Source organism: Sminthopsis crassicaudata, chromosome 3 (assembly GCF_048593235.1).
Source record: "Sminthopsis crassicaudata isolate SCR6 chromosome 3, ASM4859323v1, whole genome shotgun sequence".
NCBI lineage: Eukaryota > Metazoa > Chordata > Mammalia > Dasyuromorphia > Dasyuridae > Sminthopsis > Sminthopsis crassicaudata.
The window spans coordinates 426,322,455-426,336,681 of NC_133619.1; positions in this window are offsets into that span (position 1 = coordinate 426,322,455).

Sequence of the window (14,227 nt, forward strand, 5' to 3'; positions counted from 1 at the left end):
TTGCCTCTGGGAAATAATTCACAAATTTTTATAGTCACATATATAACATGCATAAAATTGTTTACTGTCTTGGATGGAGGAAGAGAAGTGAAAAAGGAGGCAAAAAAATTTGGAATTAAAAAAAATTGTAATGAATATTTAAAATCATCATCCATAATTTGAAAAATAAATTCTATTTAAAAAGAAAAGAATGTTTAAAATAAACAAATGACTTGTACATTTAAAGAAATAAATCTATAAGCTATAGAACATTAAAAAATAACTCGCAAATCTTTATATCCACATATATACTTATTTATATCAAACTACTTACTGTCTTGGGGAAAGAAATGAGGGAATGAAGGAGAAAAATTGAAACAAAAAATTTAATGAATGTTTAAAAATTGTCTTTATATGTAATTGGAAAAATAAAATATTATTTAAAAAGAAAAGAATGTTTAAAATGAACAAATAACTTGTATATTAAAATTTTTATGAGCTCTAGAACATTCATATATATATATATCTTTATGGCCAGCCTCAAAATTTTTCCCTGAACTCCTGTTTTTCAGATTTGATTGCTTATCATAGATTCCCCCCCTAGATTTCCAGTAGGCCCTCAAAATAAGCCCTAAAAATGAGCTCATTTTTCCCTGCCTTAAACCTGACCCTTCTCCCAGCTTTCCTGTTTTAATTAATGCAAACACCAAGCTCCTAGTCACACAGGTTCACACCCTTGCTGTCATCTTTGATTCTTCCCTCTCACTTACTCCATTTCCCCCAAATCTAGTAAGCTGCTGAGCTCTGACAAGTCTATTTGTATAATACCTTTCACATTCCTCTCTTTCTCTCTCCTCGTGACCATCATTTTAGTTCAAACTTTTATCACCTACACTATTATAATATCTTCCTAACTAGTATTTCTATGTTAGGTCTTTTCTTTCTCTGTCCTCATCCTACTGTCTAATTAACCTTTCTAATACTGGTAAAGGCAAGAATCATTCTGAGTCCTCTGACTTTAAAATCAAAAGACTGTATCGCATCCTAAAAACCCTTGCCCCAGATATAAGCTCTGTAACCACCACATAAGTCATTTGGCCCCTTTCAGCATCATTTTCCTCATCTATAAAATAGGAACAATGACAGCATTTCATAGGCTGTTGTCCTACCAGCATTGTGAGCTAAGAAATATTTGATTTTCCTGGACTCAGTTTTTGTTTTTTTTTTTCATTTCCAAGACTGAGACAGTTAAACTAGATAAAATCTGTTATATATGAATACTCTACAATACACTTAGAATTGTTGCCTAGTGTCAAATCAAAGAATGTAGGATTTATAATACTAAGGAAAACTCTAAACAGGAAAAAGGGGCTTTTTTTGTTCTGCTTATCCAATAGGACCCTATCATAATATAGTTCATAACAGCATAAATTATAACATTATCAAAACATATATTTCAGAACATAGTAACTATATAGAGGAAACAGAACTGAAGTAAGAGATAATCAAGGCAGGAAACCACCTTGGGTGCAACATATGAGAGACAGTGAGAGACACTGCTTAATATAACTTTTTATAAATTCATATATTTTGATGCCAGAAAATTATATTCTTTATGAAGCATTTAAGCTTTATTTTGTGATAGGGCAAGTTTTGTGTGTTAACTAGTTTCAGTGGACAATAAATCAAAATTTTTAAACATAGCTGAAGCTATCTAAATGTTTTGTTTTTCCTCTGACACTGGAAAGCTAATATCACATAACATGATATATGGGTATTCATCTTCTTCCTCTGTTTTCCATCTTCCCACCTCCATCAAATTTTTAAAGGGTTTCAGTGTATTTCTGATGCTATGAACTCCCTTATTGATCACTCTAAAGCTTCAATTAAACTGTTTATGTGATATCTCTTCAATCCATCAAATCACAGACATATAGATTTTCTCACACCATTTAACAATTGCACATTATGTTCCATTGCTAATAGTAGTCATTTTAATCTTTGTACCGCCTGCTGAACCAAAATTAATAAAATTGTTAAATGAATCCCAGAGCATCTTAAGAAGGGAATCTGCCTCTATTGCTATATAAAATGCCTACTTAGCATCATGAACATTTATTAAGGTAATGAATATAACACATTTTCAAATATTTATGTCAGTAGATTGAATTCAATTCAACAAATCTTATATAGGTCAATGGATTTAAAGCAAGAAGCAGGCTTGTAGTCCCATCCAGTTCAATCTTCACTTTACAAATGAGGAAAATGAGGTAAAGTCCATAAGTCAACAAGCATTTTTTAAGCACTCACTATGTGTCAGTCACTATGCTAAATTCTAGAATATCCCTGCTCCCAGGAGCTCACAATCTAATGGGGAAGATAGCAAACAAAGAATATGTACTAAAAAGCTACATTCTGGATAAATAGGAAATAGCTGAAAGAAGGAAGGCACTAGAATTAGGAATGTAGGGAAAGGCTTCCTGTAAATGATGGGATTTTAGTTGGGAATTTCCTAGCTGAAATGAGGAGGGAGAGAATTTTTCACATGGAGACCAGCCACAGAAATTGGCTGGAGCAGAGATGAAACATCTTATACCTGGCAGAGCAAGGTTACTGGACTGAATTATCATACAATCCTGGTGTAGGGTACAACGTAAGAAAACTGGAAAGAGGAAGGAGTGGAACAGAAAAGTTTTAACATAAACAGAGGGGTTTTTTTTTTGTTTTGTTTTGTTTTGATGCTTGAGGTGTTAGAAAACCACTAGCATTTTTTGAATATGAGAACGCCATGTTTGTATATGAACTTTAGGAAAATCAGTGGACTAAGTGACTGACTCATTTAACTTTTTTTACTTTACTGAGAGGAAAAATCAGGCTCAGAGAAGTCAAGTAGTTCCCCCAAGCCCACATATGTAGTAAGAATTCACAGATTGAATATGTTTTCTACTAAACTCGAACACTCTGTACTATGAAGTATTGTGCTAGGAGCTGGGTACATTAAGACAAAAATATGGTTTCATGAAGAAAAGTGTTAATAATTGGGACGATCCGGAAAGATCTCATGGAGAAGATAGCCATTGAACTATGCTTTGAAGAAAACTAGGAATTCTATGAGATAAAAGTGAGAAGGGAGGGCATTCCAGATGTTATATACCACTTGTAAATTGTGTGGAGATGGAGATGAAATGTATATGAGGGAAAAACTGCTAGATAAGTTTGATTAAAACTGAAAGTGAATGAAGTAGAATAATGTGAACAGGGTGGCAGTTAAATGGTGGAAGACTTTAAATGTCAGGCTAAGGATTTTGTATTTATTCAGAGACAATAGAGAGTTATCGAGGCTGTTTGAGCAGTGATATAGGATCTGCATTTTAAAATGTCAATTCGGCAATAGAAGGTGGTTTGGAGAGTAGATAGATTGAAGGCAGTTAGGACTTCTTAAACTTTTTTCACTTATGATCTATTTTCACCTAAGAAATTTTTATATGACCCTGGGTATATAGGTATATAAAATAGATGTACAAATCAAACAGTTGCAAATAATAAATCATAATTTCAAAATCCTCAAATTTATGAGACCCCTTATGGGGTTGTCTAGCATGGTTTAAGAAGCTGGGTGTGGGATGACTAAATAGGTTGTTATTATAATAATCCAAGTGAACAGTGATGAGGGCTTAAATTAGAATAGAAGTTGTGTGTGGAGATGAGGGCAAATACAAAACTGCTGAGCAAACCAATCATTGGAAGATTTACTGTCACACAAAGTGACAAAACTATATAATCCACTTTAAACAATATTATGAAGTAGGCACATCTCTACCCAAATCCTGACAATGAATTTCCTCTGCTCATTCATTGTTGCTTCATCATGCTCTCTAGCTATCCATAGCCATTTAAGTTCTTCACTGATACTTTGTTTTTCTAGGAACTTTTGTTCTTCTATGTTTCCTTCACCCTCTATGCAAAGTTTTCTTCTTTAATTGAAGTTATTTTCTGTTAATAATAGGAAACCATCTGTATTAACTAATATTGAAATGTAAATGATTCCTAGGCTTAAAGTATTAATCTACTCAAAGCTATTTACATTTTCAAACATTAGCTTATTAATCTAAAAAAAAAAACAAAACAAAAAAAAAAAAAAAAAAAAAAAAACAAAAACGAATCTCTGCCAGGAATATAGTTTGAATAAAAATCTTACTTCTGTCCCTCAAACCACCTCAGATAGGTACTCAGTTATCCTTTAAAAAAATACTGACCCAAATTAGATATGGATCCACACTTAACACCATATACCAAGATAAGATCAAAATGGGTCCATGATTTAGGCATAAAGAGGGAGATAATAAATAGATTAGAGGAACAGAGGATAATCTACCTCTCAGACTTGTGGAGGAGGAAGGAATTTATGACCAGAGGAGAACTAGAGATCATTATTGATCACAAAATAGAAGATTTTGATTACATCAAACTAAAAAGTTTCTGTACAAATAATACTAATGCAAACAAGATTAGAAGGGAAGTAACAAATTGGGAAAATATTTTTAAAAACAAAGGTTCTGACAAAGGTCTCATTTCCAAAATATATAGAGAACTGACCCTAATTTATAAGAAACCGAACCATTCTCCAATTGATAAATGGTCAAAGGATATGAACAGACAATTCTCAGAGGAAGAAACTATATCCACTCACATGAAAGAGTGTTCCAAATCACTACTGATCAGAGAAATGCAAATTAAGACCACTCTGAGATACCACTACACACCTGTCAGATTGGCTAAGATGACAGGAACAAATAATGATGAATGTTGGAGGGGATGTGGGGAAACTGGGACACTAATACATTGCTGGTGGAGTTGCGAAAGAATACAGCCATTCTGGAGAGCAATTTGGAACTATGCCCAAAAAGTTATCAAACTGTGCATACCCTTTGACCCAGCAGTGCTACTACTGGGCTTATATCCCAAAGAAATACTAAAGAGAGGAAAGAGACATATATGTGCCAAAATGTTTGTGGCAGCTCTTTTTGTTGTAGCTAGAAACTGGAAGATGAATGGATGTCCATCAGTTGGAGAATGGTTGGGTAAATTGTGGTATATGAAGGTTATGGAATATTATTGCTCTGTAAGAAATGACCAGCAGGAGGAATACAGAGAGGCCTGGAGAGACTTAAATCAACTGATGCTGAGTGAAATGAGCAGAACCAGAAGATCACTGTACACTTCAACAACAATACTGTATGAGGACGTATTCTAATGGAAGTGGAAATCTTCAACATAAAGAAGATCCAACTCACTTCCAGTTGATCAATGATGGACAGAGGTAGCTACACCCAGAGAAGAAACACTGGGAAGTGAATGTAAATTGTTAGCACTAATATCTGTCTGCCCAGGTTGCATGTACCTTCGGATTCTAATGTTTATTGTGCAACAAGAAAATGATATTCACACACATGTATTGTACCTAGACTATATTGTAACACATGTAAAATGTATGGGATTGCCTGTCATCGGGGGGAGGGAATAGAGGGAGGGGAGGATAATTTGGAAAAATGAATACAAGGGATAATATTATAAAAAATATATATATAATAAAAAATAAAAAAAAAAATACTGACCCAGAACACTTTCAAATACCATTTCTATTCCATTCATGCTTTGGAACCATTTAGCATCGGTCAGTAATTGCTATGTCCACTTGTACCAAACAGGTGATTTGAGTGGCTTTTTCCCTAACCTGACAATCCCCTGATGATTTTGCATCCTAAACTGACAATCTCTTGATTGTTTTTCATCCTAGTAATTTGGTCTCTTCTCCACTTGAAGCAGTATCATTGCTTCATACCCTCACTTAGTTCTGTAGTCAATAGTGGATCAAGAAATAAGTGGTTGCTTTGCAGCATCCTATTGGTATAAAATGATTTTTATTTTAAATCAGGCTAAGAAGTCTAAAGATCTAATTCTACATTGCACAATTTTTCCTGTGACTAAATCATTCTTTCTTTATATAATAGATATATATTTGTTGTTGTTCAGTCATTTCAGTTGTGTCTCACTCTTTGTGTGACTCTATCTTCTTGGCCATTCTGTCTCTAGCTCATTTTACATGTGAAGAAACTAAAGAAACAAGATTAAGTGGATTGCTCAAGGTCACACAGCTAGTAAGTGTCTGAGGCCAATAAGTGTCTGAATAAAGATAAGTGCTTTATGACTTTGGACCTGCTATTCAATCTACTTTGCCACTTAGCTCTATATGTCCTAAATAATATATAAAATGTGTGCATACATATATATTTATGTACAGACACACACACACACACATACACATATATATATATGTATATATATATATATACATATATAGTTTTTTTTTTTTTAAATCTTGGATTTTCCAAATTGTTTCCAGTTCTCCTATATACCTATACGTACACACACATAACACACCTAACAGATAGATCTGTAAACTTAATCTCAAGGCTAAAGAATAAACAAATGTATATGCATGAATATATGCCACAATCATTTTCTCTTTTTTGTCAATGCCGATGTCTTCCTAACTGTGTAGAACATCCTGAAATATTTGAGAACTTGATAAAAATCAAATTCCAACAACATAAAAATCATCACTTCCAAATACACTTAGACAGCTTTTCAAGAGAGAGATTTTCATTCCATGATTGTTTAAGTCTGACATTGCTCTCTGCTCAGGAACACCTTCTCCTGGATCCAACATAATTCAAAATTTAGGATAAACTTCTTGTTAACCTCAATTTAGTTGCACCTATTTTCTTTAGTTGAATAAAAAAAAGTAATACTACTTTCCAGTGTCTGAATATTACATTCCAGTTTGAATCCTCAAAACTAGATTCTATAGAAACTAGTTACTTTCATCCCTAACAGTTTCACTCTTATTTTCATGCAAAATATGTTTCCACTGAGTTCAAAGTGAGTGTTACTGTCATGTTCTCTATAAAATGAGGGAGGGTTGACAAATTGACCTCCATGGCCTCATCCAGCTTCAAACCTACCATCCCATCATCCTACATCTCTAAGGGCAGCTGTAAATACTGACCTCTCTGCAGGCACTCTCATATACACATACAAAAAAAAAAGCTTTTTAAAAGGTTTTCATAAAAGCTTTCATTGTCAATTAAACTATATGAATGTTATTGCCATTGCTCCTCAAAAATCTTGTTTCTCAGTCTCTAAATTTAGGGTCTAAAGAGAACTGGCAGAGTATTGTTATTTTTTAAAATTGCTTTCATGGTTTTCATTTTGAAAAAAAAATCTCGCCAAAATAATTTTTCTTTCTCTGGCTTCCAAAGTCATCTTAAAATGTATTCTATGGAATGGGCAAATGACTCCTAGTAGACCAGTACTTGGGCATGTTATTAATATGGTTTGGGGAATGTTTATATGAGTAATCATTTAAAGTGCTAAGAATTGGTAAATGGAGTATGGATATTCAACCAGGGAATTTAGACTGCTATGTTGATTACTATGGTTTTTGATTAATTGCACAGATAAATGGATATATAGGCAATTACTTTAAGCTAAGCCAAAGTTGGGGGCAGGGGTTCTTTTAAGCACCACAATGAGTCAGCCTCTCTCTTCTCCCAAAGGTTGCTGTCATTCACAGTCAAGTGGATGCTTTTCAGCACAGAGTAAGCCATTTTTCTAGGCGGATTTTTCTAGGCTTTCATTTTACTGAGAAAAGAGAAGTAAAATGGCAGTTTTAGGAAACTCTAACTGCAGGTGAGCTTGTCAGGTATTAATTTTAAATTAATATTGCCACATAATCAGTGAGCTGACTTATATGAACTAGAAAGAATAACCTTTCTAGTTCTTGACTTCTTTGGGCCTCAGTTTCCTCATATGTGAAATAATGGATGTTGGACTAGACACATTTTGAAGTCTTTCCCAGCTTCCCAGCTCAAAGAATTCTCTGACTAATGGATAGAAGTATTTCTTAAGAAAGGGAGTATCTATTTCTCCCTTTAGACTGTAAGCACCTAGAAAGCAGAGCCTTTGCATTGACTTTATCCCAGGATCTCCCATTTAGGAGAATCTTTAAAAAGATTTGTGGATCTATGCAATTATAATATCAAAAAACCTAAAAAAAATGATAAGAAAATGTACCTACATTGTTTCTTTACTGAAGTGAGGTTCTATAAGTGTGGAAGCTTACGGTTCCCCAGAAATACTCAAGAAAATCCACTCAACTCATTCTTTTTGCTGATCCATGGAGATGGATCATTGCATATACTATCATTTTATTTGTTGATTAATTTTTCCAAAATGCTTTCTTATTTATATCTCTTTTTAAACATTATACCACAAAAAATAGTCTACTAGGTAAGTTAGAAATGGAGATGAGAAAAATGAAAGCTTTAAATACATTTTAATGCTATTTTAATTGCATCTGTGTGTTTCCATAATGCTGCTCACCCTAGGATGCAGGCTCTTAAAAAAAAAAATTCAACTAGCTCCACTTTTACAAATGGGAAAACTAAATCACCCAGGAGTAAAATTATATGCCCTGGCTTATACAAAAAGTCTATTACACAAAAAGGTGAACAAATAATTCACCTATCCTGAGAATGACAGTGACCCCTCTTTATCACATGAAAAAGTGTGATGTGAGTACACATTGACCCAAAAATATAGCTTTCAAGAAGGGCAATCGAATGTTTAAAATGAGATGAGGCTCCTATGTCTAAGAACATCTTACAGATTTCCTAGATTTAACATAGATAGTGCGGCATCTTTGGACAAAGAAAGATCTGTGTTCACATTCTGCCTCTGATTCATATTTGTTGTTGTTTATATTTTGTTTTCCAAAAGGACCAATGATATCATGGATGACGTTATGACTTGTGCATGAATTGGATTTAAGTAAAGCAGACTTGCACAAAATTATCAGTTTCTCTTTTCCAGAGTCATCAAAATCCGTGGCAAGAAAAAAATCAGACTGACTGGCAATAGACCTAAATGCAACAAATGACTTTGGTATCTTTAATGTTTAACCAAGATCTCCACAGTTTAACCCAAGTGCTCCACAGCGCTCGACACTTTCATGGCTTTTGGAACAAATTGCTCTCATTCACCTCTCTTGTTAGGGGAAGTCTTCACATCCGTGGGGTAGATACCCCTCTCCCCAGTTCACTAACAGGTTTAGCTATCTATCAAGATGGATTGCCAGTTGCTATGGATGTTACAGTTTCTTGGAGCCAAAGATGAGAGAGTTGAGCACCAGGTAAATACCAATGTTAGAAAGCAGATTGTTTTTAAAATCACTTAACCTCTCAGAGTCCCCAGGAACTTTCTAAGACTCTTAAGTTATAGACCAGTCGTCAATTGAATCTATCTAAATTAAATCAGAGAAAGTTCCCATTAGAAGTTTCTTACCTACACCAACAAAATCACTGATCTAGACAAAAAAAAAAAAAGAAACCTTGCATACAACTGACTACTCTCTAAAATGTTTCAGGGAATCTAAAGGTAAGCAAAGCAATTTTTTTCTGATTATTTCTAGAAGAGAACACAGTGGATGTTTCCTTAGTAACTTAAGAAGAATTCAACTTAGTAATAATAATAATTAGAATTTACATTTATATAGCATTTTTATTGCCATCATCTCATTTGATCATCACAAAACCCTGCAAGTGTTATTTTGATCATTTTATATATAAAAAGTCAAGGATTAGAGTTTAAAGATCATATGATTTATAAGTAGTAAAATTAAACTCAAAGCCAAGTTGCAAGTCCCTGCTTTTACTATACAATACTGTCTCTCAGTCAACAAAGTGAAAGGATAATGAATAGTATACATGGAATTTGGCCATACATTTAGTATCTAAATTCAGTAAATGAAAGATGTGATAATGTTTAAGCTACTTTCTCTGCATGGGTAATCATATACTTTGAGCAGGTTCTCATTTCAAGCACATATGAACTGCATCAATAGGTGGATGCATTAGACATATCTAAGTAAGCAATACTTAAAGATAAATAAGTATGTATTGATATCACACTCTGGCACTATTCATTTACGGTTTAAATGACATGAATTTTCTCTGAAAGGTTAAACTCAGAAGAATTGGCAGCCTCTCCAATCTAGCTATGCATAACAGACACTATGTAAATAGCTGTTGTCAGAAGGCACAAAGACAAGTGTCAATTATGTTCAATTTGACTGTGACTGTGTAGGAGTCTTCTTACCCAGACTCACCAAGACTTTCAGAATTAGATATGAATGCAAAATTCAACCTTTTGTTTATTATTAGCTCTAGCAAACATTTTCTACTTCACTTTGTTATGTATGGTTATAAAAGCAGCCTAGAAAATAAAGAGAAAGCTGACCTCAGTCAGTAAGAAGTGGCTTCAAATGTCACATCAGACTATGTGAACCTGGGCAAGTCATCTAAACTCTCAGTACTCTAATTCTAATATTCTTTCATTAATTAATTAATTAAGATTAATTAATTTATTTTATTTTAATAATAGCTTTTAATTTTCCAAAAAAAAAAAATGCAAAGACAATTTTCAACATTCACCCTTGCAAAACCTTGTGTTCCAAATTTTCCTCCCTGTCATCCTCCCAGGTCCTCCTCTAGAGAGCAAATAATCCAATATAGGTTAAACATGAACAATTCTTTTATACATATTTCCATATTTGTTATGCTGCACAAGAAAAATCAGATCAAAAAGAGGAAAAATTGAGATTTTGCAAAAAGAGGAAAAATTGAGAAAGAAAGAAAAAAAGCAAGCAAACAACAACAACAAAAAATGCAAATTGTGATCCACATTCAGTTTCAACAGTTCTCTTTATGGATGTAAATGGTTTTCTCCATCACAAGTTTATTAGAATTGGTCTGAATCACCTCATTGTTGAAAAGAGCCACAACCATCAGAAATGATTATCACATAATCTTGTCACTATGTATAATGTTGTCTTGGTTTTATTCACTTCACTCAGCATCAATTCATGTAAGTTTTGCCAGGCCTTTCTGAAATCATCCTGCTAATCATTTTATAGAACAATAATATTCCATAGCATTCACATACCACAACATATCCAAGCCAGCCTCTTAGGTCAGAGGAAGAGAATCTACTTAAAATTCTATTGCACTTCCAGTTACCTCCCACAATGCTGGTCTTATAGTAGTGCCCAATCAATGATATTGCTCAATTTTCTATCTCAAAGGGATATATAATGTGTCTAATTCACTATTTCTCATTCAGAAATATCTAGATTATTTTAAATGACAAAGGAAATCAAACAGAGAGAGGAAAATATATTTCTTATAGTTCAGTTCAAGAAGAATTTTTTAAAAGTAAGCAAGTGGAAAGCTATCTTTCTAATGAAAATAGGATTGATAAAATTTGGCACTTTGCTAATAGATTGACTTACCCACAGGACAACTGGAATTTAATCTCATAGCTAGAAACAATCTTTCTCTTGGGAAAGAAGATTACAGAAGAAATTTAGCTCAAGCCAAAATAAGTGACTAAGGCATTAAACTGACTCAAGAAAATCCCAATTGGATCACTCTGATGCAAGTGGGGAAATAAAAAAGAAAGTGTTCTAATCAGTGATTCCTTAGTTTTTACTGGAAAACTATTGCAATGAATAAGGAAGGACTGCCTTTAAAGGCTAAAACTGTGAGAGTGATTTAAAAAACATGTAAATTGACAGAAATTGTTTTATTCTGTTCATAGTTTATTCTTTTTTTCCTAGTTGGTGTTTTATTTAAAGACTCTACCAATTCAAAAAAGATAATTTTTTTAAAAAGGAATAATTCTTTAAAATAACATTCAAAAATTTGTTTTCATACGTTTACTTTGGGGAACTACTTCTGCCTTACCATTATTCCCATACTCCCCTCTGAACCTCAAGCCAATATTCGGCATCTCTCTCTATATTCCACAACAAACTACCTTCCTCAATCATTGTTTCAGAATTGGTACAGAATTACCGCATCTTTATCCTAACCTAACATGTACACCAATTATCTTCATTTCATTCGAACCTCTAATTCCCAAAGCTGGTAGACTGCCAAACAAATCCACTTCAGCATTCTTCCTTTTTAATTTAATAACAAACTTCTTGTTATTCATATTCAAATACTCTGAATTTCTATTATCATTATGTGTCCTACATGGGTGATCACAACTGGCTCCTTGTAGCAGGTGTAATAATGCCAGAGCCTGCATTTTCCAAAACTAATGAATGCTTTAAAATGACTGTTTGTGGCTCCACGGTCTTAATCCTTTTCAAAACAACCACGTTTTCAAATGAGGCTCTCTTTTCTTGCAAAATCCCTCGCTACTACAAGTAGCTTTTTCTTCTCAGATGTTATCTTGCCTTTCCCACTATTGCTCAAAGCAGAATCCTTTCTCTTAGTGTACAGAGATTTCCTTGCTTTGAGGGGGGAAAAGAAAATGGAAATAGAATAAAAGACTCATCAAACATGCCATTATTTGGGCAGATGCTAAATAACATAAACAAGAAGAAAGATTTGTTAACAAGTTTCTTGGGACCAACAATAACGAAAACTCTTTCCAAGAGAATTGTTTTTACTTTTCCTACTTTATTCTCATAATTTTTTTTATATTACCAATAAATTTATTGCTACCTGAATGTACTGAGTTGGATGCTATGCCACTTGTAAGATGGGTGAAGATTAAAATCAGCTGTGACCTGGTGGAAAGAGTCCAGAATGGCCTTCAAGCAAAGATGTTCAAATTCTGGAATCACATAGATCCTAAAATAATCCTCAGGGTAGTCTCACCACCACTACCACAAGAGAAATTAAGTTTCTGTCCCACTCTTTGCTCTGATATGCTCCCACCCAGAAGCAAAACTTCAGGAAATTTCTCTAAAACTAAGTTTTGATATGACTGACATTTATATTCTCTCTAAGAAAAGACTCACAGTGTCCCTCTAGAAAAGCACTCAATGAACAAAATAGCTATCAGGTATAGAACAGTTACTTATTTCCTCTGTTACAAATAAAAGCAAAGCACAATAGATGTGTAGCTTCTTAAATACTTAAAACATAAAACAATAACCCGCCATTATTATTATCATCTCCCTGAAAGACGGTACTTTATATCTAGAGTGAACTGAAATTTCACTTTTACCTCTATCATGTTATCTCAGTCAGGAGATATAAACCAAAAAACAACAACAAATCCATTAATTTATGATCTTTATGAGGTAAGATATGGCCTACTGGCCAGTCAAGAAGAGGTCATTAGTCCTATCTGATTGACAATGATCCTTTCAGTGGTCACCTTCTTATCTGGAAGTGCTGTAATTGCAGAAACACCTCCTGCTGGCCAGCTGACACCAAATCTAGAAACTCAAACTCAAAAAGTAACTACCAATGTTGAAAATATCCATTTCAGAGTCACTGGTTGCTGGTCATAGATTTGTTTCCAAGGAGAGAACACAAAGCCAAGAAAGTGCAAGCAAGGATTTGAGGTATGATCTGAACTTAACCTACTCAAGCACAATTTCTTATCATTGTTATGCATGTGCTTATAGTCACTATTTCTGCTGGGAATTAAGGATGCAATGGAGAGGGAAAGAAATCCTCTATCTCTATCAGAAGTCAAAGGGAGAAAAGCAAACTTACAAAATAATATCCTCAAAAAGAGAGAAAAACAGAGTCTTTAGCTTATTTGGGGGATGAATCTTCCTGACTTAGACATCAGTTGTCTCTGACACAATAACTCAGTGATGGGAATCAATGAGGTATTACTGTGTCAGCCTAAAACTTGTTTCCATCAGAGGGGTGCCAGAGCAAGTTTCCACAGAAAGGCCAGAGTCTATCCCCAGCTCCACAACTCTATGATAGAATACTTCCAAAGGAAGTGCCTTAGTCCTACAGATCATCCCCTCATACAAATAAGAAGAAAGACAGTAAGAAAAACAAAGAGCCTTGCAAATAAAGAAAATAGGGAATCATTTATCACAAGCACTACATATAGCTAATTTCCTTTGAGAACAAAACAAGTAATGTTAATCAGAGAGGAGCCATGAAAGTTCATCTTCCTAAAAAATTACAAACTACCCTGAATATGCTCAAAAAAAATCTGAGCTGTTTACCATTGTAACAGTTTCTCCATTATGGTTTCCTTTGGATAAGAATGTATTCACCTTTTAAGACATAAATATTCCAGAAGAAAAAGACATTCTCATGTGACTGAATTTATTCCATTAAATAGGAAAAGGCAGAAAGAA